Raw genomic sequence first — 26,622 nt, forward strand, 5'->3', positions numbered from 1 at the left:
TTAGGAAAGAAAGAAAAAAGTAGAGTGAAAATATTTGCTGATTTTGCTCTCCTAGAGGTTTAAATATTGCCGTATTCAACTCTGTCTACAGGTAGTTTTTTTAAAAATAAGGTGTAGTGTCAGGAAGAAAAATAACCAGTTCTCAGGAGTATACTCCTTCCAGCTTTGAATATATCTATTAAATATGCTGAGCACCCACGTGGTACAAAGCATCCTGCAGACACGGTCCTCCCCAGCACTTCCTGATTCCTGCAGCATCCCCTGGCCTAGCACAGTGCTCAGTTCACATCCTTCCTGCATCCATCCAGGAGACAGGACCCAGGCTCCCAAGGAGCTGTAGCCAGATCTGCTTGGACACCAGCAATTCTTTACTAATGCATGTAACAACACGCTTTTCCTTTGTCGCTTGGCATTAAGGGATCTTAAGTCAGGTCATTCGTACCAGTAATGGCTCAGAGGTGGAACAGATGAAGTCAAGAGACTTCTGACATGGTGGTCGAAGCAAAGATATTAGTGTTAACCTGAATTCACATACAGGTCAGCCAAGTTCCCTGGGGTACTGTTCTTGTGTGTGAAATAGAGACAGATGCCTATTTCCCAAGGTGTCTGGGAGAATCCAGCAAAGTAGGTGAGCCCCCTTTTCTGGCATTTGTGACTATCATCTACTATATTAAGTACCGGGTACTTAGCACTGCTTAGCGACAGCACACGGCAGAGAACAGCTTATTCACCTTCCTCATAGATTCCCTGTGTTGTTGGCAGCCACATACCGCTAACACAGGGAAAGATCCAAACTCAGCCTCCAGAATGGGGACCAGAGTTGAAGGAGTGGCTCGGCGGTCTCGGCGGTTACAAGCACCTACTGCTCTTACAGACGCCACTAGCTGGATTCCCAGCATCTACTTGGTGGCTCCCAACAGTCTGTAACTCCATTCTCAAGAGATTTCACACCTTCTTATGGCCTATGTGGCGCCAGGCATGCACATGAAGCACAGACGTATTTGTAGGCAAAACACCTATATGCACTAAAGCGATGCATAAATAAGAGGCAATTGTAGAACCAACCGTAGATGAACACAGCTAACCGTGGGAGCTTGTTCCCAGCCTGGAGATCATCGCGAGACCTAAAACAGCAACAAAACAAGATGAGTGCATTTAGGGACCCCTACCAAAATAGCCAATAGGAGATTAGGAGCTTTGGCCCATGTCATTGTCTTCCCATGGTAATCACATCTGTCAGAAGCATGTCAAAGTCAGAACGCACACACATGGAAACGGTGCAGCACAGAAACGCTGAAGTGATATTCTTGATGCCAAATTCTGAAGCGGACCTTCTCGAAGCTTTGCCGCCTTCACTCAGAGAGCTACATCGTCTTGGTATTTTTACAGTATGTTTTTTATATTGTATTGTTATTATACGGACCACCATTTGTTTTTGTCTTTTCAAATGCACCTTCTTGTTTTGTTTTGATTTGTTTGTTTCGAGACAGGGTTTCTCTGTAGCTTTGGAGACTGGAAACTAGCTCTGTAGACCAGGCTGCCCGCGAACTCACAGAGATCCGCCTGCCTCTGCGCCATCGTCTAAAGTGTCATCTTGGTGTTAACTTGCCTTTGAGGACGGATGGTGATGGTGTTGGGAACTGGCGAGAGTCATGTAGAAGGGACTGGGTTTTCGCTTTACACTCGTGCTTAGTTTTTCCATGTTTTCAGAAGTAGGCAGCAAAAACCACAACAACAAACAAACAAAAACGACTCCGAGAATCCCAACCGATTGGCATCTTAACATGGGAAGAGCAGTGCGTTCCCAGTGGGTGGGGAACGGGACGCGCGTGGCCCTTGGATCTCAGTGGGCTCCACTCCATTTTTAAGATCTAACTTTGAAGTGACTCGGAACTTTTAAGTTTCTCAAAGCGGGTCCTCTGGTTTGGAAGCGGGGAGGAGATGAGGAGGATGAGAGGACTCCACCCGGAGGCCTGGCAAGTCGCCAGGGACTGCGCCCTCGGTAGGCTACCCCTTCCAGGTCCGGCTCCTGGGCGCACGCGGGTCCGGACCCCTCGGTCTCCGCCCCGGGGCGAGCCCAGCCCGGGCTGCGGTCCCGCCGGCCTCGGCGGGCAGGGCGCGGCGAGGGCGAAGGGCGAAGGGCCAGCGGCGGCCTGGGCGTCCGCGTGTGGCGGGGGCCGTAGGGGGAGGACGCGGGCCGAGGGGGAGGGCTCACATCTCGGCGAAGTTCCCGGATGGTCGCAGCCTCCCGACGCGGAGCGCTTTTCCTGCCCTCCCCGGCTCTGCCCTGCGGACCCAGAAAGTTTGCCAGAAAAAAAATGCCCTGCGCGCCGCGGGACCGAGGAGCCGCCTGGAGCCGCCGCGCGGTAAGAGAGCCGCGCCCCGCCATGCAGGACGAGGGGTCCACGGAGTTGGGGGGCGCACGGGCGGGATGTCGGGGCCGCGGTCCCAACCCGGGCCCGCGGTACCGCCCGCGAGGGAGGAAGGGGCGGCAGCCGCCGAGGGCATTGGACGCTGCGCTCCCCGCTGAGCGCTGCTGGGCTGCATGGACCCGGGGCTGTCCGCGGTCGGAATTGGATCTCACCGCGGTCTTCCCGCGATGCCCGGACGCCGCATCTGCAGCCCCAAGCTCCGCCGAGGGCGGGTGACTTTGTGGCGTTTGGATCGCAGAACTTGACTTCCCCTTCAATGCTCCCAGGCATCCGGACCCCGAGTCTGTGCACGCCCTAGGTGCCTGTGTCTGCTCCTGAAGCGCGGCCAGCTCGGGTCAGGGCTTTGCGCCCGGGGCCTCTCCCCAAGTCTGGGACAGCTTCCCTTCATTCTCGCACCCCCTACTTTGGCATGCTTTCCTTTTAAAAGAAAGAACTGTTAAACTTGCTAGTGTAAGGGAAATCCAATAGGGATGACCCAGATCCTCAGTTTGTGGCTAGACTTTGAACTCAGAGTAACAAAAGGTGTGTCTATGTGGAACCTGGTTTGACTAGGTCCTGCTTAATCTCCAAGGAATATTAGCCTGGGCTATGGGCTCCTAGCCCCTCAGGTTCTCTCCAGTGAGCAGGTTAGGTCTTCCTTTGAAAACTGCTAGTCTGTCTTGGATCTTTCTTGCTCTTCACGTCTCTCCAATCCTGTTCTGGGCTGCAGGTAGCCTCGGGGACCCACAGGGACGGTGGACGTGTGTGCAGCCTGGGTAGGTTTTCTTTGAATACTTTCCGCACAATTTGATGACTGCAGTTTCTTTTGGAGTCATTGATAGATAGATTTTACCTCCTCAAAAATGCTTATTTCAATAATGGGTAAATAGCCTAAAGACATTTTCTGTTTCAGTTTGTAGATGACCTTTTGACTTCTTAGAGAAAACCTTGCATCAACAATCACATCAGCCCTTATCTTACAGTGCTCGGGACACTGCCCCCCCCACCCCACTCACCTGCCAGTTGTCATCCCAAGGTTGGGTCTCCCAGACATAAGGGCGTCGCACTGTATAGATCGTACATGCGTCTGTGAGTGTCAGACAAGGCTTTGCAAATGTTCTTGCAGCAGCTCAGCAGCATCACGTCTTCCCTGGTACTACCCAAACCCTGCCTTACCTTTCCTCCCTGGGAATCTCATGAGCGCTTTTAGATTTGTACGCAAGATGGAATTCCAGGACCTTCCGCGAATGAAGGTCTTTCCAGCTGGAGCCGGTTGTTCATTTCACACATTTTCCACTGTGTGCTTGGCTACTTCCTAAAGCCCTTAGGTTTTCCACGTGACCCGAGCCTCATTCAGAAATGAATGGATTGATAATCTTGACAGTTGTTAAATTACAGGGCGTGAGGATATAGAAGGATAGCGGGGTGTTAAACAGCACGAAGCAGTTCGACACACGGGTAACTCAGTCACTGAGCATCGTGGAACACCGAGACACAGGCGCAGAAACGAACTGCAGGGTGATTGGTGTCTTTATCACTGTCTTTGCTATCTAAGTGTGTGTCTACCTAGAGCTGTGATTTTAAAGATGTTCGCGTTCCACATCGAAACTGGAAGAATAAAGGTTCTCGAGAGCGTTTTTTGTCTCTTGCTGTAACCCTTCGTTCCTAAGAACCTGGGAATCTGTCTCCCAGAGCTGTGGCCTTCCAGGGGCCTCCTGTCCTCCAATGGAGTCGACCAGAGTTCTAATGATTTCCATACAGAGGGCCCTCTGCAGCTGGTTTCCAGCAGCCCGTGTAGTTAGGCCACGGACCCCACAGATGCCAGTTGGGTCGCAGTTGGTATCAAGCGGGCTGCTTTTTGAGCACTGAGGGAGGGTCTCTGTGCTGGAAGATTTAGTCATGCCCTCTGTTGGTAGAGGAGAGTTTAGCACAGAAGGGCTTGTACCCGGTGCTTCCCATCAGCGTAGACAACCTCGTTTTGAAACAGTTTGACTGCAAGGCCAACGTGGTAAGGTGGAGAAGGGCAGAGGACACACACTCAAGGATGGGGAGGAGAGAAATTACTTCCAGCTGGTGGGACTCTGTCCATCCTGGGTTCGTTCCCTTAGCAATTATCGTTTTCTGTGTGCTTTCCATGGAAAGATTAATAGGCACATTCATATGCTGTCCCACCGTGCCCGCTTCCGTTGAGAAACACTCCTGGTTTCACTTCCCGGGGACAAAGGACTTCCTCATGGCCCCTCATTGTGCTGCCCAGCCCTAGCAAATGTTAGTTGCTCTTCACCCCGTGGGAATTACAGTCAGGTTGAGATCACTCTGACTCATGTATACTTTTGAATAATAAAAACTCTGAGAGTCCCTTCAGTGAGTTAAGTAGTATTATCTGCTAAGGTGTGAATTAGTGTGGCGTAGTCTGGTCCTTGGCCATGTGTGACTAGAAGCTCACAAAGGCCTAATTCTGTGAGTGTGGTGTGCGGGGTGGAAGTTTTGTTTTGTGATTTGTTTATGACCGGGTCATGATAGATAACTGTGGCTGGCCTAGAACCTGCAATGTAGACCAGACTAGCCTTGAACCTGGGGCTCTCTTCCTCCTTCTGCCTCTTGGGTACTGGAATTTTGTGCGTGAGCCTTTAGCCTTAGAGGTTTCAGTTTTCGTGAGCCCCAGGTGGATGTGGTGTGTACCGAGTACAGTTCCCGTGTTATTGCCTGGACCATGAAGTCTACTCAATCTTGTGTCTGCTAAGTACCCTGTCTTACCAGGTCTCTATCTCTTTACCCCTAAAATGAGAGCAACAGTTTCTACCTGGAGGATTGCTGTGAGGCTCAGGTGTGGCCCTGCGCCTGGTCTACTTAACAGGTTGTATACAACGATGCTGTTGGTGTTTGTGGGCTGTTATCATTAACATTATTATAGTCACTATTACTGTATACACCACAGAATAGCCTGCATATAGGAGCTGCTTTTTGCATAAATTAACATACCACCAATCTCTTGGCTCTCCGGGGTCTATCACCTGTTTCCTATCTACCATGTAGCCCTAAGGAGGAGAAGAATCTTGGTGTTGAGGTGCTGCAGTATCTGTGCGCCCCGTGGAGTCTTCTCTGCTGAGGTTTGAGGACAGGTTAAGCACAGGGAATGTAAAGACAGCATGCATCATTTTCTTAGTCCTTTGACACCAGGAAATACTGGCTTTCATGTTGTAGTAGACATGGTAGTCCCCACCGATGGGAGCTGAGAATAACCAGTGTAGTAGACTGCCTGCCTCAGGCAAAGATGCTTTGATCTCAGGTATGGAACCCAGGCCCAGTGGTCAGAATGCTGTTGTTTCTTGTGGCATTACAGAGTCTGCCCATTGTTATTGAGAAGTCAAAAGCAGTAAGCTTTGCTACTCAAATAACACAGGTGAAATTAACAGGAGATGTAACTATGTATATATATATATATATAATTTTTGTATTGTAGCTGTGATTCGCATAAGACTGTGTCACTATGTAACATTTTAATGTTGTTTACTATAAATGTATTTTTCCTCTTTGAATAAGCCTTTTGTTTTTTAGTACAACTCATTTCTTCTTCTGATTCCCCTTTATCTCTCAGTTATATCAGTTTAAACTTTTTTTTTGTGGCGCTGAGATTTGAACACAGGGCTTTGGACACGCTAGGCAGGACTCTATCACTGAGCTGCAGTTAAGCTCAACTATATTAATTTAAGTGAGTGAAACTCTTCAAATCTTCTAATGAAATAATCCAGGGACTGGAGAAATGTATGGCTGTACACCACATGAATGCAGCTGTTTTTAGAGGCCCAAGAGCAGGTTGGATCCCACGGAACTGGAGTTACAGATGGTTGCGGGCCACCGCATGGGTGCTGAGCCATCTCTTCAGCCCCTCCAGTCCTTTCTTTTCCTTTTTCCCCCTTCCTTTATCCCTTCTTCCTCCCCTCCCCCTTCCTCTACCATTGCCACTCACATGTCTTTTAGCTGGTTTATTTCGTATTCATGAAACCGTGCGAGATTTTTGTGTAAGTGGAACCTGAGGTCAAGCTGTACAGCCAGTGGCAGTGTTAGCATTCAGACCTGGGCAGTCTTCTCCCAGGCCTTGCTCCTTTGACACCTAGCCTGTCCCTAGTCTTATTCCACAGCACTCTCTCATTCTGGGTTTCAACTAAACTACTTCCCATCCCCATCTGACTGCCTTCTCTGCATTTGCATGGTGAGTTCTACAGATTTTTCCAGATTGGTCACAAATCTGTATGAAGACAGAAATGATAGACTTTGCTGCTATCCTGTAAGAGCAGAGCTAAGTGGGAGGTATCGTTCCGCACACATCTCTTCAGTACCTGTGGTTAGTGTGGCTCCCGGTCTCAGAGCTCATTCCTGCACACTGCAGTAATAAGCGTGGCTCCTGGTCTCAGAGCTCATTCCTGCACACTACAGTAGTAAGCGTGGCTCCTGGTCTCAGAGCTCATTCCTGCACACTGCAGTGGTAAGCGTGGCTCCTGGTCTCAGAGCTCATTCCTGCACACTGCAGTGGTAAGCGTGGCTCCCGGTCTCAGAGCTCATTCCTGCACACTGCAGTGGTAAGCGTGGCTCCCGGTCTCAGAGCTCATTCCTGCACACTGCAGTGGTAAGCGTGGCTCCCGGTCTCAGAGCTCATTCCTGCACACTGCAGTGGTAAGCGTGGCTCCCGGTCTCAGAGCTCATTCCTGCACACTGCAGTGGTAAGCGTGGCTCCCGGTCTCAGAGCTCATTCCTGCACACTGCAGTGGTAAGCGTGGCTCCCGGTCTCAGAGCTCATTCCTGCACACTGCAGTGGTAAGCGTGGCTCCCGGTCTCAGAGCTCATTCCTGCACACTGCAGTGGTAAGCGTGGCTCCCGGTCTCAGAGCTCATTCCTGCACACTGCAGTGGTAAGCGTGGCTCCCGGTCTCAGAGCTCATTCCTGCACACTACAGTGGTAAGCGTGGCTCCCGGTCTCAGAGCTCATTCCTGCACACTGCAGTGGTAAGAGTGGCTCCTGGTCTCAGAGCTCATTCCTGCACACTGCAGTGGTAAGCGTGGGTCCTGGTCTCAGAGCTCATTCCTGCACACTGCAGTGGTAAGAGTGGCTCCTGGTCTCAGAGCTCATTCCTGCACACTGCAGTGGTAAGCGTGGCTCCCGGTCTCAGAGCTCATTCCTGCACACTGCAGTGGTAAGCGTGGCTCCCGGTCTCAGAGCTCATTCCTGCACACTGCAGTGGTAAGCGTGGCTCCCGGTCTCAGAGCTCATTCCTGCACACTGCAGTGGTAAGCGTGGCTCCCGGTCTCAGAGCTCATTCCTGCACACTGCAGTGGTAAGCGTGGCTCCCGGTCTCAGAGCTCATTCCTGCACACTGCAGTGGTAAGCGTGGTTCCTGGTCTCAGAGCTCATTCCTGCACACTGCAGTGGTAAGCGTGGCTCCTGGTCTCAGAGCTCATTCCTGCACACTGCAGTGGTAAGCGTGGCTCCCGGTCTCAGAGCTCATTCCTGCACACTGCAGTGGTAAGCGTGGCTCCCGGTCTCAGAGCTCATTCCTGCACGCTACAGTGGTAAGCGTGGCTCCCGGTCTCAGAGCTCATTCCTGCACACTGCAGTGGTAAGAGTGGCTCCTGGTCTCAGAGCTCATTCCTGCACACTGCAGTGGTAAGCGTGGGTCCTGGTCTCAGAGCTCATTCCTGCACACTGCAGTGGTAAGAGTGGCTCCTGGTCTCAGAGCTCATTCCTGCACACTGCAGTGGTAAGCGTGGGTCCTGGTCTCAGAGCTCATTCCTGCACACTGCAGTGGTAAGCGTGGCTCCCGGTCTCAGAGCTCATTCCTGCACTGCAGTGGTAAGCGTGGCTCCCGGTCTCAGAGCTCATTCCTGCACTGCAGTGGTAAGCGTGGTTCCTGGTCTCAGAGCTCATTCCTGCACTGCAGTGGTAAGCGTGGCTCCCGGTCTCAGAGCTCATTCCTGCACACTGCAGTGGTAAGCGTGGCTCCCGGTCTCAGAGCTCATTCCTGCACTGCAGTGGTAAGCGTGGCTCCCGGTCTCAGAGCTCATTCCTGCACACTACAGTAATAAGCATGGCTCCCGGTCTCAGAACTCATTCCTGCACACTGGGATCTCCCTGCTGGCTTTGTTCCTCTCAGTCAGCTTCTGCCACTGTAGACTTGGGCCTCCTGGGCTTGATTCCTGCTCTGTCCTGTATCGTAGCAATTTGTCTTTTCTCCCCCATTAGACTGCAGGATCTTCAGAGGAACCGCTTTTGAGAAACATCCCTTTTTATATTTACTCCCCTGAAATGTTACTTTGTTGATTAATGGCCATTAAGTAGATTTCTCACCCTGTCAGTCAGGGTTGAGGCGAACGACTTTCATGTGCAGTCAAAACATATCCTTGTTTCACAGAAAACTCTGGTTTTTAAGATGCGGGGAAACACATTTCAGCTGGACTTTGACCATGCATGATCTGGATAAAGTGACATTCTTATTCATCCCCCACAGATGACCTTCACTGTAGAGTATGTTTATATATGCCAAAATAGGAACTCGTTCTGATAACGTGTAGGATTTGTATTCTTGTAAGAAAGGTGATCACTCTCTGAGAACCTAAGAGGTGGTGTTCTCTGCTAGAGTCGGTGGGTGGGTAGACCCAAATGAGCTACATGGGGACAAAGCCCCCACTAATCATGGGAGTATACCCTTGAGGTGACACAGGCCAACAGCCAGGAGCATCCTGCGGGAGCATCCAGCAGTCAAGACCCAGGCCTGGGGACCCCACTACATGCCTCGGATAAGAAAAGCCCAGGAATACAAGTTATCTTAGGGAACAAGGTCAGCCTACTTCCTCCCATTCGTGCTGGCTCCTGAGAGGGGAAAAGGTAGCAGACAGACCCCAGACCCAATCGAGAGCTCTGTCCAGCCTGGTGGGCTCGCCGTTAAGTCAATCAGAATTTCCCTTCATTTTGTTTTTCGATGTATAAAAATTCGGGGGTTGGGGAGTGGGCATTTCCAGGTTCCCTCCCATTCGCTGAGAGCCTTTTCTTTCACTTCCTGTGTTTTTCCACCCACTTTCTGTGAGCCACCCACGTTCTTGTGCTTGGGAGGCAAGGACTGAGCCCAGGACCCCTTAGCGACGCCTATGTCTCTTCACCGGAGTGTGAAGGCTCAGCCGTAGCTGAGAGACACAAGCCTGAGAGAGAGGTTGAAGGACACCAGTCTCCTCTGCCACTGACCCCTTTGGGCCACAACCAGTTCTGTCGGGAATGGCGCCTGAACCGGGAAGGAAGTGGTCCGTGAGATGGGAAGATGAGATCCAGTTTCTTGGGCTAGTGCAGTCAATCATAACTTTAAGTCAGAGTTAATTTTTACTTATTTTTAATTTTCTTTACACAGGCAATACATGCTCCTTTAAATAAATCTGTATGTGTTAAAATGTTTATAGTAAGCAAAGCTCGTCACTTTAAAATGTCCAGCCCGTCTGTCTTCTCTCCCGGTTCATGCCCATCCTTCCTCCTACACTCTCACTGCCCTCTTTGGGTAGCATCCTGAAGTTGGGATGTGTTGAGTTTATCCCCTGTTGCAATCACTCAGTGTCCACGCTACTCAGCGACTAGCAGCTCACTGACTGTCACTGTCTCCTGTAGCTTTTGCTTAAGATGCCCAAACAGCCAGCCGTTTGCTCCGTGGTGGTATCCACGCCATCATTCACTCTTGACCCTACACAGACCAATGGGCACCTGGTTGAATTTCTTGTTCAACCTGTATTTCCAATGACCTCAGCCCCTTTCTGAGACATTCCAAACATTTTCTTGTCGATCTGCACAAGAGATTGCGCCTGCAAGGGTCCGAGAGAGCAGACCGACTCGGAGTGATGCAATGTTGAGGTGTTACGTTAGCATCAAATACTGCTCGGGAGACCTTGGGTTCCCCTCCCCCAGCAGAATGGCCTCATATTGCAGAGAACACTGATGGTCTCTAGAAGACATGTGCGCAGCTGTTTGCTCTCTGAGAATGTAAACAGTGAGGGCCGTGTCTTGACCACAACAGTCATGTGTTGTGGGGATGGGTACGTGAATAATGGAGACAGTCAGATCAGCCCTGCATGGAGGAGAAAGGAAGCAGCCCACTCTTAAACAGGCCACAGCCCATCAGCAGCCCCGGTTCATGGCATTAGGCAGGCCAAGGGTGTGACTTCCAGGAAGGACTGTAGGAATGGATTGCACACGGAAGGGCCAGAGTGGGGAGAAGAAAGAAAAGAACAAACCAGTCCACTCGTCCCTGGATCTCACAGCAAGCTGAGGAGCATTGAGACAAGCTTTCAGATGCGCCATCGTTCCTGACGATAGTTCTGAGACCCCAGAAAAAGGCAAAGTAGCTAAAGGCCTTTTAAAGACGGTAAAACCAGAAAGGTGGTTTACTTAGGCAGGACCTTCGTGTGCCCATTACAGCTAGGACCTGACTGCCGTGCATACACTGCCAAAGAGAAAACAATGCTGGGTTCTCATAGTAAACTCTCACACTGCCCTTCCCCTGGTGTTAGCATTGTTTATTTTCAAAATTCACATTTTGATTTGAGACAAATCAAAAAAAAATTAGGTTGAGGGTATATGGGTCTTCTGTGAGTGTAGAAGACTTGAGAGCCAGAAGGTCGTTTTTTAGACAGGACAATCCTCTCTTTCCTTAATCTAGAATCAGAAGAAAATGCTCTTGCGTGATTAAAGAGCTCCGAGTGTAGTGTTATGGTCTTATTGTAACCATAAAAATCCTTTCTGCACAGAAATCATTAATTGATCACCTCCATTTGCTCTGATAAAGCAATGCATTTTCCCGTTGGCGCTTGGGAGAAGTCTTATCCACCGACAGGCGAGGCCTTCGGCGTTTGTGCTGTCTGTCGTCTTAGCTGAACGTGTGGCTCCGTCACTTTTTCAAAATAATGGTTTTAATTTGTCCAGGTCACAAAATTATTGTGTACCTACTAGCTGAAGAGATAGATGGCTGTGTGGCGCACAGGGACCTGAGATTGCATCCCCAGCACCCGCTTGAAAGCCGGTATAGCCGTGCATGCCCTGTCCCTAGCATTGCCTGGTGGAGACGCAGATCCCGGAACTCACTGGCCGACCGGCCTGGTCAACAGTGAGCTTCAGGCTCACTGAGAATCCTGTCCCCCAAATGAAGCTGAGAATTGATGTCTTCTCCCCCCCCACACACACACCTGTACATCTCACAGATACATAACGCTTAAAAAGACAAAAGGAAATAGGTATAAAAAAGTTGATTTTCTCCTCTTTCAAATTCTCATTCCTAAAGATAATCAATATGAGTAGTGCTGGCTGATGCTTTTTTCTTGCTTACATAACTGTTGATAAGCACATTTTCATAAATAGCTTCTAGTACTAAAAGTGGAATTTTACATACAAGTCTATGGCCTTTTTTTTCTTTCACAGCACTAGGGATTAAAACCAGGACCTCAAACATGGCGAGGCAAGTGGTTTACTAACGAGCTACACCCTCGGCTCCAGGCTACAATTTTTTGAAACATGATAAAGAGAGACATTCTCTCCAGATAAAAGCTCAATTATAACACAAATGGTTAATATTCTGTAACTTATTTCCCCATTCATATTGCTTGATATTCTCCTGAGAATATGTTTTGTATGTGTGTGTTTGAGCATGCTAATACACAGGAGCTTTTCTGCACATGTGTGTTTGAACATGCTAACACACAGAAGCTTTTCTGCATTGTGTGTTTGAACATGCTAATACAAGGAGCTTTTTTGCATGTGTGTGTTTGAACATGCTAATACACAGAAGCTTTTCTGCATGTGTGTGTTTGAACATGCTAATACACAGGAACTTTTCTGCACATGTGTGTTTGAACATGCTAATACACAGGAGCTTTTCTGCACATGTGTGTTTGAACGTGCTAATACACAGGAGCTTTTCTGCACATGTGTGTTTGAACATGCTAATACACCGGAGCTTTTCTGCATGTGTGTGTTTGAACATGCTAATACACAGGAGCTTTTCTGCATGTGTGTGTTTGAACATGCTAATACACAGGAGCTTTTCTGCATGTGTGTGTTTGAACATGCTAATACACAGGAGCTTTTCTGCACATGTGTGTTTGAACATGCTAATACACAGAAGCTTTTCTGCATGTGTGTGTTTGAACATGCTAATACACGGGAGATTTTTCTGTGCGCTGGTCCCTGAAGTGGGATTGCTTTCTAAAAGTTGTAGGCGTTTAGTCTCAATAGCAGACGGGATCTGAGCGTGTGCGTCCCCACACCCTTGCCGCAGGATTCATTTCAGAGATGCGGACTTTCTAACCTCCTTCTCCTGATTTGTTTCAAGTGGGTCCTCTGAGAGCCTAAAAAAAGACTACCCATTTGAATTACTCATGCCCCATCTTTTTCTTAATTTTCTAAATGTATATGTGTTTGTCTTTTAGAACCAAAGAAGAAAAAGTTGTGCCTAGGTTCACAGAACTTAATTTCTCTCTAAAACGAAACACTTAATCTCTATTCATGATAAAGTAAACAGAGACCTTTCAACCCTGATTTCTCCTTCTAAACATATGTTATTTAAGACATTGTCTCAGGAAACAGAAATGTATTAATGGAAAAAGCAGTAACTTATCAAATACAAAGTAGGGAATACACGAGGAGTTTTACCAACAGGACTAATCAGATCTCCCTCTTGAATCCAAGTTCTGGAGACCAAACTTCCTCTAGAATATTCGTTGTACACTCTGCAGAAGTTACATACAAGGAGAAAGTGCACCACAGCAGATAGGGATGGAAACCTGGATCTCTACTGAAAGCCCCCCACCCCCACTGATTTTCTTGGGAGGCGAGACTAGATTCCGTTTCTCCTGTCCTTGTACTTGCTGAGTTCGTTATAAAATTATTTGTCTATAACTCCAGCAGTACACTGGCTAATCAGAAACAGCTGTACAGCTGTGGTCGTTTATACGAACAGAATAAATCCATCAGTAAGGTTTCTGGTTGTTTGAGCAGGTCAGGCCAACACTGTGTAGTCCAGAATAAAAGCATTTTGTAACTGACCCAACACAGATGGGGGTCGGGGGATTCATCCGGGTGGCAGCAGGAGTTGGAGTTAAAAATGAGGAAGTTCTTTGGGTCCTTGGTAGATACCACAGTAAAGTGGTACTGGATCTTTAATGTGAATTACTGCTCAAAACGCTAGGAAGATTCGTAAAGGGACATCTTGTTTAAAATACAGACTCTTCTGTAAGGGCCGAGTCCCTGGAGTGAGGCTGAATTGTCCTCGTCAGTGTCCCCAAAGGGAAGTCTGTCCATTCTGGCAAACTGCCAGGATTGAAGCGAGTCCAGGGCCTCATGATAGACAGCGCCGTAGACTAGGTAGACTGCCTTGTCTGCCTGCAGAGAGCTGGAGCATGTCAGGCATGCAGTGTCCGGTTCCTGGGAACCCTGAGGCTAAAGTCCTATTGCGGTGAAGAAAACGCAAGGTTTTGCACATGTCAGTGTTTGAACAGTGTTCTATAGCAAGAGAATGTGGGTAGAAAGGTCTCTCCCTGTACAACTCGCTGGCTAAAATCCAATGTAGTGACTCCCAAGGTTGGCTACACCCCAGAGCCAAGCAGGCACTCGCTCTACAGCCCACGCTGAGAACTCTGGTTAGTGGGGGCAGGTGGGTATGTTCCTCCGTGACGACTGTAGAGGCAGAGATCCTGAGTGTGAATTCCTCATCCTCAGGCCTCCCGTCCTCCCATGCCGGAGTCCCCATTAACCCTGACTGTTTGGAGGGATAGGCATAGGACCACATCCGTGCACTCCGCCAGCTGCCGTGGGTCTTTGGGGCTGACACCTAAAGGCAGATTTCTCTTTTCCCACTGTCCTCCGCTTTGGTCCCTTGCTCCCTCCGATCCTCAGAGACGTATGCCATCCTCAGATTAAGACTCCCCTTTGTTAAAGGTGGTGATGAAGAATGAAGCAAGCAGGGCAGTGAGGGGGAGCACAAACTCTCTCAGCTTGGTTGTGTGAGAGTCGATGAACTTGACAGTGATACTCACTGTGCAGAAGGAGAGGTTAGGAATCTGTAGGAAGATAAAAGTCGATGTCTTTCTGGTGGGACAGACCATCTCAGTAGGGGTGGGAAGCTCTTGTGACAGGTTGCTGGGGGGCGGGCAGTGCCTAGAACTGGTGACCAGACTAAGCTGTGGCTTTGAAGGAGACGTAATAGACCACCCATCTCCTGACTGCCCAGCCCCATTCTTTGTGTAGAGGACTCCTTCCCACTCCTCACCTTGCAAGCTCCCCGTCATCCCCATGTTTTAACCTGCATGTCCTCCACCCAAACGTTCCCATTGCCTTTCAGCACAGCACATACCTTAGTTTCTTCCACAGTTGTTGAGTACCTGTCTCGCCTCTGGATGACGAGATGCCTGATGGCGCAGAATCACAACTTCTCACCCTTCCCCCTCTCCCCCTGCCGGTGCACATAGGACGTGCTCAGGCTACTGGCTGGGTGAAATGGTGTGTTCTGGAGCAGTCGTTTTGGCTTGACCTGCTCTTAATGTCTTATTAACAGTTAGAGCCTGGGACTCTGAAATCTTAGTAACTCAATGCCAACTAAACAGGCCAAGGGATCGACACCTCTCGGTTATATTGGATATCAGTGCATGTCTAAACTCCATATACGAAAGTTTTACTTATTTCGTCAATAACAAAGAGTTGGCCATCTCCTAATTTCTTCTTGATCTGGGTATTTCTTGCTTGTACTCTGCCACGGTCTTAGAAATTGGGGTGAATTATTCCTATTTAGATTTCCAATAACCATTTTTGGGGAAATAATGATACTATAATAACAATAATGTTCTTATTTTTTGCATTCTAAAGTTTGTATTTTGTGTGTATGTGTGTGAGCTCGTGCAGGGTATGGTGTGCAGTTGGAGGTCAAAGGACAGCTCTTGGGACGCTCTCCCCTGCTACCATATGAGTCCTGGGAACTGAACTCAGGTTGTGAATACCTCTCTCCCATCGCCGTCATGCCAAGCCAACGACAGTGTTCTGTGTCCTCTGAATAAACCTGCCAGGGCCACACAACCACTCACAGGGCAGCCACTGGTAGAGCCCCCATTTCTGGGTGGGGAATTTGAGGTTACTCCATTTGCCCAGTGTCACTCAACAAACTCAGTAGGGGTGAGACTCAGTCTAGGTCATGTGCTCTTCATCCAGTCTGAGCTATGAAGCTCTCCTTCCTGTCTCTTTGGGAACCTGATCTTCAGGCTAGAAGAGGGCCCATGTTTCCTCAGGCAGCCAGCTGAACACTGGCATGGTGTCCTGAGGCCTTGACCTGAGCTTTCTGCCCTTCTGTTTTCCTGCAGACTTCTGAGCTAGGGCCACCAACTCACCGTACAAATAGGAGCTGGGCAATTTGGGGACCAACTACTGATCTCTCAGCTCGTTGTTGGTGGTTTGGGGTCCAGCATTAACTGTGCTCTGCTGTATTAGCATCTGTTGTCCTCACAGACATACATCCTGAACACCCCCCAAAGCTGCGGCAGTCCTTGGTCGGGAAGAAAGTCTTTAGGGAGCGTCAGAAGGTCTGTCTAAGACTGCTCATACAGCGTTCAAGTGAAAACTGTGGAACTTTTGTCTTTTACCAAAATCTGTAATATTCTAAGGTGTTAGTAATGGGAATCCATTCAAAGATTATTTTGCCATTTGGCAGGTAAAGAAAACACAGGAGAAGTCAGGTGTCCCAGACCAGGCCAGGGGCCCGTTGGTTACAGAGTTCAGATAAGAACGCAGTCCTGCTAAGTACTAATTCAGTCTCCCTCCCTGCCTGAGTTTAGTATACCACAATTGAATTTCTTCTTAAGCTGCAGGAGAGGCATAGTCTGTTTTTCACTGGGCAGGATCATGGTTATCAGGTTCTCAAAGATGAATGTAGGAAAACCCATCACATCCAGGATAAATAGCAAGACACGGGGAGAGCAGTGGCGTCAAGTGGCAGCTGAGCCGCGAGTCCACATGACACAGCTTGCCTCTGGACGGCCCTAGGAGGAGAGTGAAGACCTCTCTCTAGCTCCCTCTGGCCCAGTTAGCTGCTTAGGAGGTGATGGCTAAGTTAAGTTGGCTCGATTCACAGCGGAGTTTGGTGATGGGGCAGGGACGAGAGGGAAATGGTCTCTTCCTTCCTGCAGAGAGAACTGTATCTCAAACCCAGCTGCTCAGGGCTTGGGCTCAGCCAGCTGTGGGCCTACTGGCCTTGGGACTGGAGAGGCCAGGAAACGTTGGGTTCTTGCCAGGCTCCAGGGTGGAGCTTGAAGCCTTTCCCAGAGGAGGCTCAGGCAGCCTAGGGAGGTTTCCCCAGGAGGTTTAAACCCCACCAGCACCAGTCAGGACCATGATGGCCTCTGTTTGCCCAGGCCAACAAGAAGGCTATAAAATACCCCTGTGCCTATAGAATAATGGCTCCAGGATCTTCAGGGTGTGGAGGGGAGTTCTGTGCTCTCTCAGATAAGTTAGGCTGTACCTCTGAGAAGGAGGTCCTCAGCCCAATCCCAGGCACTAGGCTGGGGTTGAGGGAGCCCTGAGGTTTCCCTGGCAGGGGGCCCGTTTCAGGCCTGATTCTGCGCAGTTCTCTCCACAGGAAGAACATCTGGGGGAACTGAAAGGGCAAGGCCAGAGAGGAGATGTGGAAGGAATTCTCCATAACAGCTGCAGAGCACTGTGCTTCATAGACCGGATGAGAAGTGGTCCATTCCTTCCTATCGGGCCTGCAACACTGTCAGCCGCCCCAGGGACTCCTGGGCCGGAAGACCTCCTGGTTATCCTTTCAGTCCCAGGAAAAGACAAAAACAAAACCAAACGCTTCAAGAGCAGGCTGGGTGTAGTCACACCCACTTTTCACCCTCCTGATGTGGGGTCCAGCTTCACGTCAGTGGGCCATTCATTGTTCTGCAGCAGAGGGCAATAGAATGAGTGTCTCCCTGCCTACCTTTCTTCTTCCCTTCCTTCCCTCCTTTCCTCCTTCCCTTCTTCCCTCCCTCCTTCCCTCCTTTCCTCCTTCCCTTCTTCCCTCCCTCCTTCCCTCCTTCCCTCCCTCCCTCCCTCCCTCCCTCCCTCCCTCCCTTCCTCCCTCCCTCCCTCCCTTCCAATGCATGTTTGTGGAGGGTTGTACATGTGTGTACGTTTGCAGAGGCCAGAGAGCAACTGTGGCCGCTGTTCCTTGAGATGGGCATCTGTCTACCTTGCCTTTTGAGACAAGACCTTGGGCTTTCTAGTTAGGCTAGGCTGGCCAGGCTGCGAGCCTCAGCGTGCCTCCTGTCTCTCCCTCTCCGGCACTGGGATTGGAAGCACTGGTTCAGGCCTGGCCTTGGATGTGGTTTCTAGGGTTGTAATGTGGGTCGTCAGGCTTGTGTTGCAAACACTGTGTAGACTGAGCCGTCTTCCCCTAGTCTCTGTTTCTCTGGTATGACTCAGACCATCCTAAAAATAAAAAATTAGAGGTGGAGCGAGGATTCTGATTTAGAAGTTTCTGAGGTCCATGTTTCCTGCCTGCCTTGTCTTTGATCACAGTGCCATTTTGGGTCCTGCTGCTGATGCTATGTTGTGTCAGCTGACCTCCTGGGAAGCCAGGCCTCTGGGCATGTGAAGCACTGTCTTAGAACTGGATGTTGCCCAGAGTGGCTTTCGCCTTTCTTCCCCATTCTTCCACAGTCAGGAAGAAGCCTACCTGGGCCTTGTAACTAAGCGACCTCCATCTTTTTCTGCCCTAGTTCCAGCATAAATCAGTGAACTCCCTGAAAACCGTTAATGGCTTTCTTGCTTAGAGGAACCAGAGAGCAGAGTGTGCCGTAGCTGACCTTATTGCGTAAGATGGCCCAGGAACTTCCTCCTTTTTTTTTTTTCCCATGAGGTAAATCAGAAGGGCCCACAGCAGAACAACTTTAGGAATAAACGCAGTCCTAATTTGAGTTCTATGAGCAAGGGTGTTTGCACTGTGTAGATTCTAGGGGGTGAGGAAACAGATGTGGGGTTACTTCAATTCTTTCTTTTTTCTTTTTCTTTTTCTTTTATTAGTTATTACTAATATAAGAATCTAGAAGTGGGCCAGGCGGTGGTGGCGCACGCCTTTAATCCCAGCACTCGGGAGGCAGAGGCAGGCAGATCTCTGTGAGTTCGAGGCCAGCCTGGTCTACAAGAGCTAGTTCCAGGACAGGAACCAAAAGCTACGGAGAAACCCTGTTTCGGAAAAAAAAAAGAATCTATAAGTGGAACCAGGAACGGTGGTGCTTGCTTTTTATCCCAGCACTCTGGAGGCAGAGGCAGGCTGTTCCCTGTGAGCTCCAGGAAAGCCAGGACTGCATAGTAAGACCCTGTCTCAAAAAAAAAAACAAACCATAAAACCACCCAAAACCAACCAAACAAAAAGGAATCTGTAAGTTTAAGCAAGAAAAAGTGCATATGGAGCGTGCTCAGAGTAGGGGCCCTTGCCTACACTAAAATAAATTATAAACACGGAGGGGAGAGTGGGGTGGCATCTGAAAATAGGATCCGCTGTAAGCACAGTTAGTATGTAAACAAACTATCTGAACCAGGGCTTTGAAACCTGCTTAGCCTGTGGTCCAGAGTGAAAGATACATTTTCCATTGAAGCTGGGTAAATGATAGGGGAATGGTGGATGGACGGACGGACGGACGGACGGACGGATGATGGATGGATGATGGATGGATGGATGGATGGGTGGGTGGATAGATGGGTGGGCGGGTGGACGGGTGGGTGGGTGGGTGGATGAATGGGTGGGTGGGTGGGTGGATGAATGAGTGGGTGAGTGGATGGATGGATGGATAGATGGGTGGATGAGTGGATGGACGGATGGGCAGGTGGGTGGGTGGACGGATGGATGGATAGATGGGTGAGTGGGTGGGTGGACGGACAGGTGGGTGGGTGGGTGGATGGATGGATGGACGGACAGATGGACGGACGGGTGGATGGATGGATGGGTGGGTGGGTGGATGGATGGATGGATGGATAGAGTATTCAAGATCTTTTGAGGTATAGCTCCTTAGATTCCTTCAAGGTCTAGCTAAGGCGCTACAGCCTGCAAGGGAAAAATTAACTATGGGGATCTGAGCGGAAAACAAACCAACCCACACAGCATGTCTCTGTTGTTCTTCTGGTGCTGCAGATGTTTCCAGGTGTGTATACCCTGACGACCAGCAGTTCCCCAGCCCTAGTGGGGTGCAGATGTTTCCAGGTGTATATACCCTGATGACCAGCAGCTTCTCAGCCCTAGTGGGGTCCAGGACTGGAATGCTTTCAGGGCCATAAAAGACAAATATGTACACACACATAGAGAACTGGGTGGGTGTATACAGAGATAGATGGACAGATGGATGTATGGGTGGGTAGGTAGATGGATGGATGGACGGATGGATAGACGGACAGACGAAAACAAACAAAAAAACAAAAGTTTTATGAAACGATTCCCATGTTTACCAAATATACATTTTCTATTCTGGCCCATTTTTATTTCTTTATTGTTTGAAGGCGTAAGTCACAAACAATCCCGCACCAGTTTGGAATTATGATTAATAGAGTGGTATTTATTTAAAGGGGAAAAAACTTACAGATCACCGTCCCAGACAACAGCCCTCTGCGCAATCAGGAAGGAGTCTAGTCGCCGGAAACAGAGCAGGAAGCAAAGAGAGAGAGTGGAGGGAAGTGGCCCTCTTTTTAAAGAGAGAGATCACGCCCCAATGGGCTGGTATCTCAGCGGCTATTGGCTGGAGGAGCGGAAGGACCTCCCGCAACAATTGTTTTACTGACTTGACTGAGGTCATCAGGCTTGTAAGCAGGTGTGTGTCTTTAACTTCTTGTCTGTTCTTAAGAATGAGAAAAGCTGGGGCCAGCGAGATGACTTCTGATAAAGGTGCTTGTCACTGAGCCTGCTGGTGACCTGGGTACAACCCTAGGGGTGCACATGAAGGTGGAAGGAGAGAACCAACTCTACGGAATTGGCCTCTGACCCAATAATAGAGAAGACAAGGAAAAGCTGGTTGGAATCCCCAGGGAATGGGCAGCAGCTTGCTGTGTGAGAAATGCCAGTTTGAACAAGCATTTGTCAGGCAGGTGTAAACCAGTCTCACGGAAGTTTCCTCAGAGTTCTGCAGGACCCAGTGGCGCAGGCTGTGTGGTACTGGACGAGGTTTGCCTCCCTTGCAGTCCTGAGGGCTGGTGAGGAGGCGGTGATGGAGCACCATGGGAGGGACTGGGAGCGAAAACACGCTGACCCTCATTCCCTTTGGACAGGAAACACTTGCTTGTCTGAGCTTCGTTTACCCATGCAAAAAGGACATGGGAACCGTTCACAGTTCACGGTTGCCTATAGTGTCATGGGTGTGTGATGGTTGCCGTCGCATTACATCTGAAAATAGTACAAATTAATAGTGAAATAGTTAATCTGAAAATAGTATAAGTTAATAGTGAAATAGAAGCTTAAATGATGCTTTACTATGAGTCCCCTAGGAAGGACCATGTTATAGGATCCAGGCTGTGCTATATCTCAGATTCTGTGTTTCTTATGTAGGTATGAGGTGTTTATTGCATGGCTCTGAGGTGCTGGACATGTGTCTCAGTGCCTGCCCTGAGTGTGTGAGACCTTGGGTTCAAACCCCACCCCCCATACACACACCACACACATTCCACACACAGAAAAGAAAAACAAGATACTTAATACTTTCAACTAAGGTAGTACTAATTCTAATTATAGATAGCACTGTTGCGAATGAGGTGTTATCCAAAGGGCCCTTTGACACACTTGATCAGTGTAGTGGAGAACGGGGCGGAAAAGATCGGGCTATGTAACAGGACTGCCCAGACTCACCTGGGCTTCAGGTCCCCTGCATGGCAAGCCTTGAAAACACCGAGGGTTGTCTGGAGTGAATTGTCGCTGTTGAGCCTGGGCTAAGCTTCCCCTCCACAGTCAGCAGCATTCTGGATGATCTGACTCACGCTCAGTCAACCTGGTTCATAGTGGAAAAGGGTTTCTGTGGAAAAGAGGGTACAGACTTTCCTGGGGTCTTTGTTCAGGGTGTAGGACCACGCTAGCACTAACGGGACATTGAGGCTGAAGAGTCAAGGACAGAGGAGACCCTGGTACGGTCTCACACAGAGTGGAGAGCGTCCTTGGCACCCTCCCCTCCCCTCCATAGCATCCCTGCATAAGTGAGTTCTGCTCATTATGCCACTTAAATGCTGCCTATAGCCTGAGACATAGTACGTCAGACCCGGTTAGCCTCACTGTTGCAACACTGCGTTAGCTCATCAGAGAGAGAGAGAGAGAGAGAGAGAGAGAGAGAGAGAGAGAGAGAGAGAGAGAGAGAGAGAGAGAGAGAACATACAGGAAGGAGGCATTTTCAGATTCTTTCTCCAGTTCTTCTGCTGTCTGTTTGGCCCTGCCTCAGTTTCCTCACCTATAAACAGGAGAGGCTGGAGATGTGTGTGATCTCAGCTCAGATGCCTGTGGCTCTGTCTGGCCTGAGAAGCGTTTTCTGGCAGGAAGGAGTGGCTGCCCAGAGTTTCCTTTCCAGGCAGCCAGTGAGGACATTCTTTCCTGTGCCTGCACATGGAAGCAATTTCTAGATTAGCCTAGGCCGTGGCGCGGCTGCACTCACCGAAGCAGAGGAGCGTGGTGGTGGTGAGGGAAAACAGAGACAAACTCGCTCTGCCCTTTCCCGTGTTTTCTACCACAGAGACTTTGCTGTGTGGAATCTCTGCCAAGTTCTGCTTTTCCATGCCTAGGCAGCAGGGCTTGGCATATTTCACAGTAAGACCTTAATAAACACAAGGAATAAGTAGCTTACGGCTGGTCCCTAGAGGGCCGAGACTGGAGGACCAAGGGGACCTCGCATTCCTGAGTTCTGTTCCCACCGTTTATTATAATCTTTTTCTCTGATCTACGAGAAAATGAGGGCGGTGGAGGGACTTCTGCGCTGTTCTCCGTGAAGTTGGGAGGGGGAATTGTTTAATTTCCTCTGCCAAGCAAACCCTTTGCTAGTGCATGTCCTTCCAAGCATTTTGGGGCTGTCAGTGATTGCCCCACAAATGCGTACACTCAGCTCCTAACTCATGCAGGAGAGGGGCTTTCTCTAGCCTTGTCTGTTGCCCTGGCCCCCGTAAACAGTCCTGAGGACTGCTTTTTTTCTCCCACCTTTCGACTTTGACCCTAATTCCAGAGATCACTGAAGGAGCCCTGTTTACCCAGACTCTTCTACTTCCCCTGACCCCTCTACTACTCATCCCTCACTGATTGGGGGGAGGGGGAGCTAAGGTTAATTTTGTTAAGCAGAGAGATTTTTTCCTAAAGATGAAATCTGAGCAGATTAGAATATATGTATATTTACACTCATTAAACGTATTGAATTAATGTTCTCATAATAATAAGTATTTCTCCCAAATCCTTTCTGGAAAAATCTCACAAAATTGAGACAGTGGGCTGACAGATGCCAAATCTTAGCAGGGAACACATTCTTTATTTGTTTTGTTTCTGGGTCTGTGGTGCAGAACTTTCTGGCCCGAGCGCCCTACTATTCCCTTCAGAGGGAGTGTGTTTACAGTGAGCTTGCCGAGTCTGGGCTGGAAATCACACGGGCCATCAGAACCTTATATGTCTGATCCTTACCTCAGGATACTCAGAATTAGCCAAGGTTCGGGATGCGTGGATTTCCTGACTCTATAGAACCAGGATGAGAAGAACGTGAGAGAGGCCCACAACTGTAGCGTCGTTAGTCTCTGTTTCTGCCGAGCAGAGAGCCTGTGTTTCTGCTTCCTGTCTTCCTAAGGCTTCCAGCTAAAGTACCGTCCAGGAGACAGAGTTGAAGGTAGCTTGCGCGCGCGCGCACACACACACACCCACCCTGCCGCTGATGTGGAAGGTTACCTGGGGTAAGAAGGTCATGTGACACATTTTCCCAGGGTCTCAGCCCATTTGTCCTTCGAGGGCAGGACTTGAGACAACCACCGCCGCCCAGACGGCACCCACACGCGCTAACCCATAGAGCTGGATCCGGCATTCCAGCCACTTTGCACCTCCTTACCTGTCTACAACCTCCTTTTGTTGCCTGTATTTGTTCAGCAGGCGTTTGTGGGTCACTTATCATGAAGCTTGCCAGAGAACACGTAATTTAGGTAAACTAAGGTCGTGATAAGCTGACCAGATGATTGGTTAGAGAATGGTGGAGATGCTGTTTGGGATTCAAGAAACTCAATCTAAAGACGCAACTGCAGACTGGAGATAGGCGTGGCCAGGGAGCAGACACACGGTACGCTGGGGAGGTACGTGTGAGGCAGAGTTCCAAATGCAACGTTCCTGAGGTGAGAACAAGCTGGTCGCGTCGCGGAAAAGGAAGGAGGGTGTGTGGGCTTGGCGGAGGGGGGTGCATGGCCAAGTCAGAGATGTGGGCATGGACAGAGCTGAGGCCTGAACTCTAACTGGAATGGCCAGTGGGGTGATGGAGTCTGGTTTATGTTTTAGTCAGTCTCTCGCGCCTCAGGCCCACCACTGCCTAGTTCTGACGGGAGCTCCACACTCGGGTACATGGCTGCTGTGTCAGACCGACGTCAGACCCGCCTGCCAGCCTTGGTCATTCGTCCACCCACCCAGGAAACACTTATTCAATACGCACTAAATAAAATCCCTGTGAGAAGGAGGCACAGCCTAGTGGTCATCGGGTGCCCATTCCTGCTGCACACCAAGCCCATTGCCCCCCATTTCCCTCTTGGAGTGGTCAACACAATCCCCAGCATTTCTTCTGTTGCAAACCCCGCTTCTCCTAGACCAGGCTTTTCTCTTTGCTCAAGGTGAAAATGCCATTGTATTTTTGAGACACTGTGTCTGAACCTGGAACTCACCAGCTCTGTGAAGCTTGCTGGCCAGGAAGCCCTAGGTACCCGTCCATCTTAACATCCTACCTGCCCCATTATTATGTGGACGCTAGGGCTCTGAACCTGGGTTCCCATGCCTCTGTGGAAAATCATCTCTGCAGCCCCTGGACTTCCATCTTTTAAATCTTATTTTCAGAGACAGGGTTTCACTGTATCACTGGCTGTCCTTGAACTCACTCTGTAGACCAGGCTGGCCTCACACTCAGACACCTGCCTGCCTCTGCCTCCCGAGTGCCTGGATTAAAGGTGTGCACCACCACCGCCTGGCACCGGCCAGGTTCTGAAACAACAGTCCTCTTTTTCTGAAGGACCACTGGTGAGGAGGAGGAATCAGAGTTCTTCCAAGTCAGGGGAGGAATCTGAGTTCCACCAAGTCGGGGCAACCGTAGCCATCTTTCTCCTCATAGCAGACGGCCATGCTATTGTAGGTGCCTAATATTTGGGGTTTTGAAAGGACTCTGAATACCCTAGATTTTTTTTCGTGGTGTGTATTAGTTGTCTCCAAGAGCATTCAGAATATCTGCATGTCTGTAACTGTTTGGATGTCTGGGTTAAAAACACTGGGTAACTGCTAGCCCACGGACACGTCACAAGGCTGTGTGTGTAAGAGCTGCCTGGTGTCTTCACGGGGGATGGTAGATTTTTCACACAGAACTGAACATTTACTCCTTAGTGTCTTTGTCCCTCCTGAGCGCTACAGCAGGGATGCTCAACCCTAGGAATTTAAGCAGCTTCCGTTTTATAGTGTTCTCTAACATTCTTGGTTGGACTCCTTAATATTAATGCCAGGTCTGGAATCTCTTTTTAAAATAAGAGGGGGAGGGAGGAAAATCTTTTCGTTGGAAAATGTCTTGAAACCAAAGAGAACAGCAGAGGGAAAATGTTGTAGACATTGATGGGACCAGTTCCTCTATGTCCTTTCAATTCTGTTCCTATTTTCTTTATTAAAAATACATTTCTTCAGAGAGGGGGAAAAAGGAAGGAGGGGGGAAGGAGAGAGGGAGGAGAGAGAGAGAGAGAGAGAGAGAGAGAGAGAGAGAGAGAGAGGACACAGGCATGTCACAGTGTGTGGGGGGGTCAGAGAACAGTCTGTGGTCAGTGACTCTTTCCTTCCCACTCACTGGTTGGCTTCTAGGATGGACTCAGGGTGCCAGGCATCCTGCCAACTTGGCTGTTCTCTTTCGAATCTGCTATTTCACTTAAAAGTTACTTAAAAACTTTGGTTTGTCACATAAATTCATCCTGTGTAATAATTTCTTATTCCCTTTTATGTGTGGAGTTAATATTATATGTATTTGTATAATGTGTGTATATTAGTTTCGTCGTCTGTTGTGTTCAATATCATGGCCAGAGCTCACCTGGCTTCCAGTTCCAAGGGAATGGTCTATAATGATGGGGGGGGGACATGACATGGCAGCAGGCAGGCTCGGCAGCAGGAAGCTAAGAGATCACGTCTTTGTTGAACACAGAAAGCAGAAAGAGAGAGAAATAGGAAGCAGGGTGAGGCGATAAGCCTCAAATCCTGCCCACTGTGACGGTAATTCCTCCAGCAAGGCTTCATCCCTAAAGGCTCACACAGCACCATCAGTCAGGGATCGTGCATTCAAATACATGATCTCATGGGGGACATTTTTCATTCAAATTGTCCCAATATATTTATATATTTGCTGTGTAATGCACCCTAGAACTTACTATTTAAAACATTACTCATTTTTCTGGCTCACTCTCTGGAGTCTGGCATGATTTCTCAGCTAGGCAGCTATCCTGCTGTTCTTGTCTGGGGTTTATCTGGTACCCAAGCTGGGCAGGGATATTCAGGGAGGCAGGGATGGGTGCTCTCTTTTTCAGTGTGGATGATTCAGGATCACCAAGGCAGAAGCAGAAGGCTCTCATTTCTGTGGTCTTCTCAGGGCTAAAGAAATTACAACTGTAGTGGAGACTCAAGGAAAGGCGAGAAACAGTGTGACTATCAGCAAGTGTGGCTCACTGGAAGTCACCGAAGGGCTCAGTCACCACACAGTCAGTTTTCATATAGTGGGTACTATTGAGTACATGTGCCAGGCACCGGGCACCCAACAGTGAACACATAAAACATAGTTCTGCCCTCATGAGCTTATGGTCCGTGGTGAGTGCAACTGGGTCATCATGGGTTGACACACAGTGGGGAGAAGGCTGGGGTGTGAGTTCATATTAGGCTTGGCTACATAGTGAGACCCTGTGTCAAAAAACCAAAATCATAAGCATGACATGCCCATGTCTGTAGCATGAACTC

The 26,622-nt window shown here is 49.3% G+C and overlaps 1 protein-coding gene across 1 annotated transcript in view; it reads left to right on the plus strand.

Moving 5' to 3' along the window:
- Positions 1-2,113: 2,113 nt before the first annotated feature.
- Positions 2,114-26,622, plus strand: part of Wipf1 (WAS/WASL interacting protein family member 1) — a 97,268-nt gene continuing 72,759 nt past the window's right edge. The window contains exon 1 of the mRNA XM_075984869.1: positions 2,114-2,366. The gene's annotated coding sequence lies outside the window, so the exon portion shown is untranslated. The remainder of the gene's footprint in view (positions 2,367-26,622) is intronic.

The sequence above is a fragment of the Microtus pennsylvanicus genome, chromosome 9 (assembly GCF_037038515.1).
Source record: "Microtus pennsylvanicus isolate mMicPen1 chromosome 9, mMicPen1.hap1, whole genome shotgun sequence".
In the NCBI taxonomy this organism is placed as follows: domain Eukaryota; kingdom Metazoa; phylum Chordata; class Mammalia; order Rodentia; family Cricetidae; genus Microtus; species Microtus pennsylvanicus.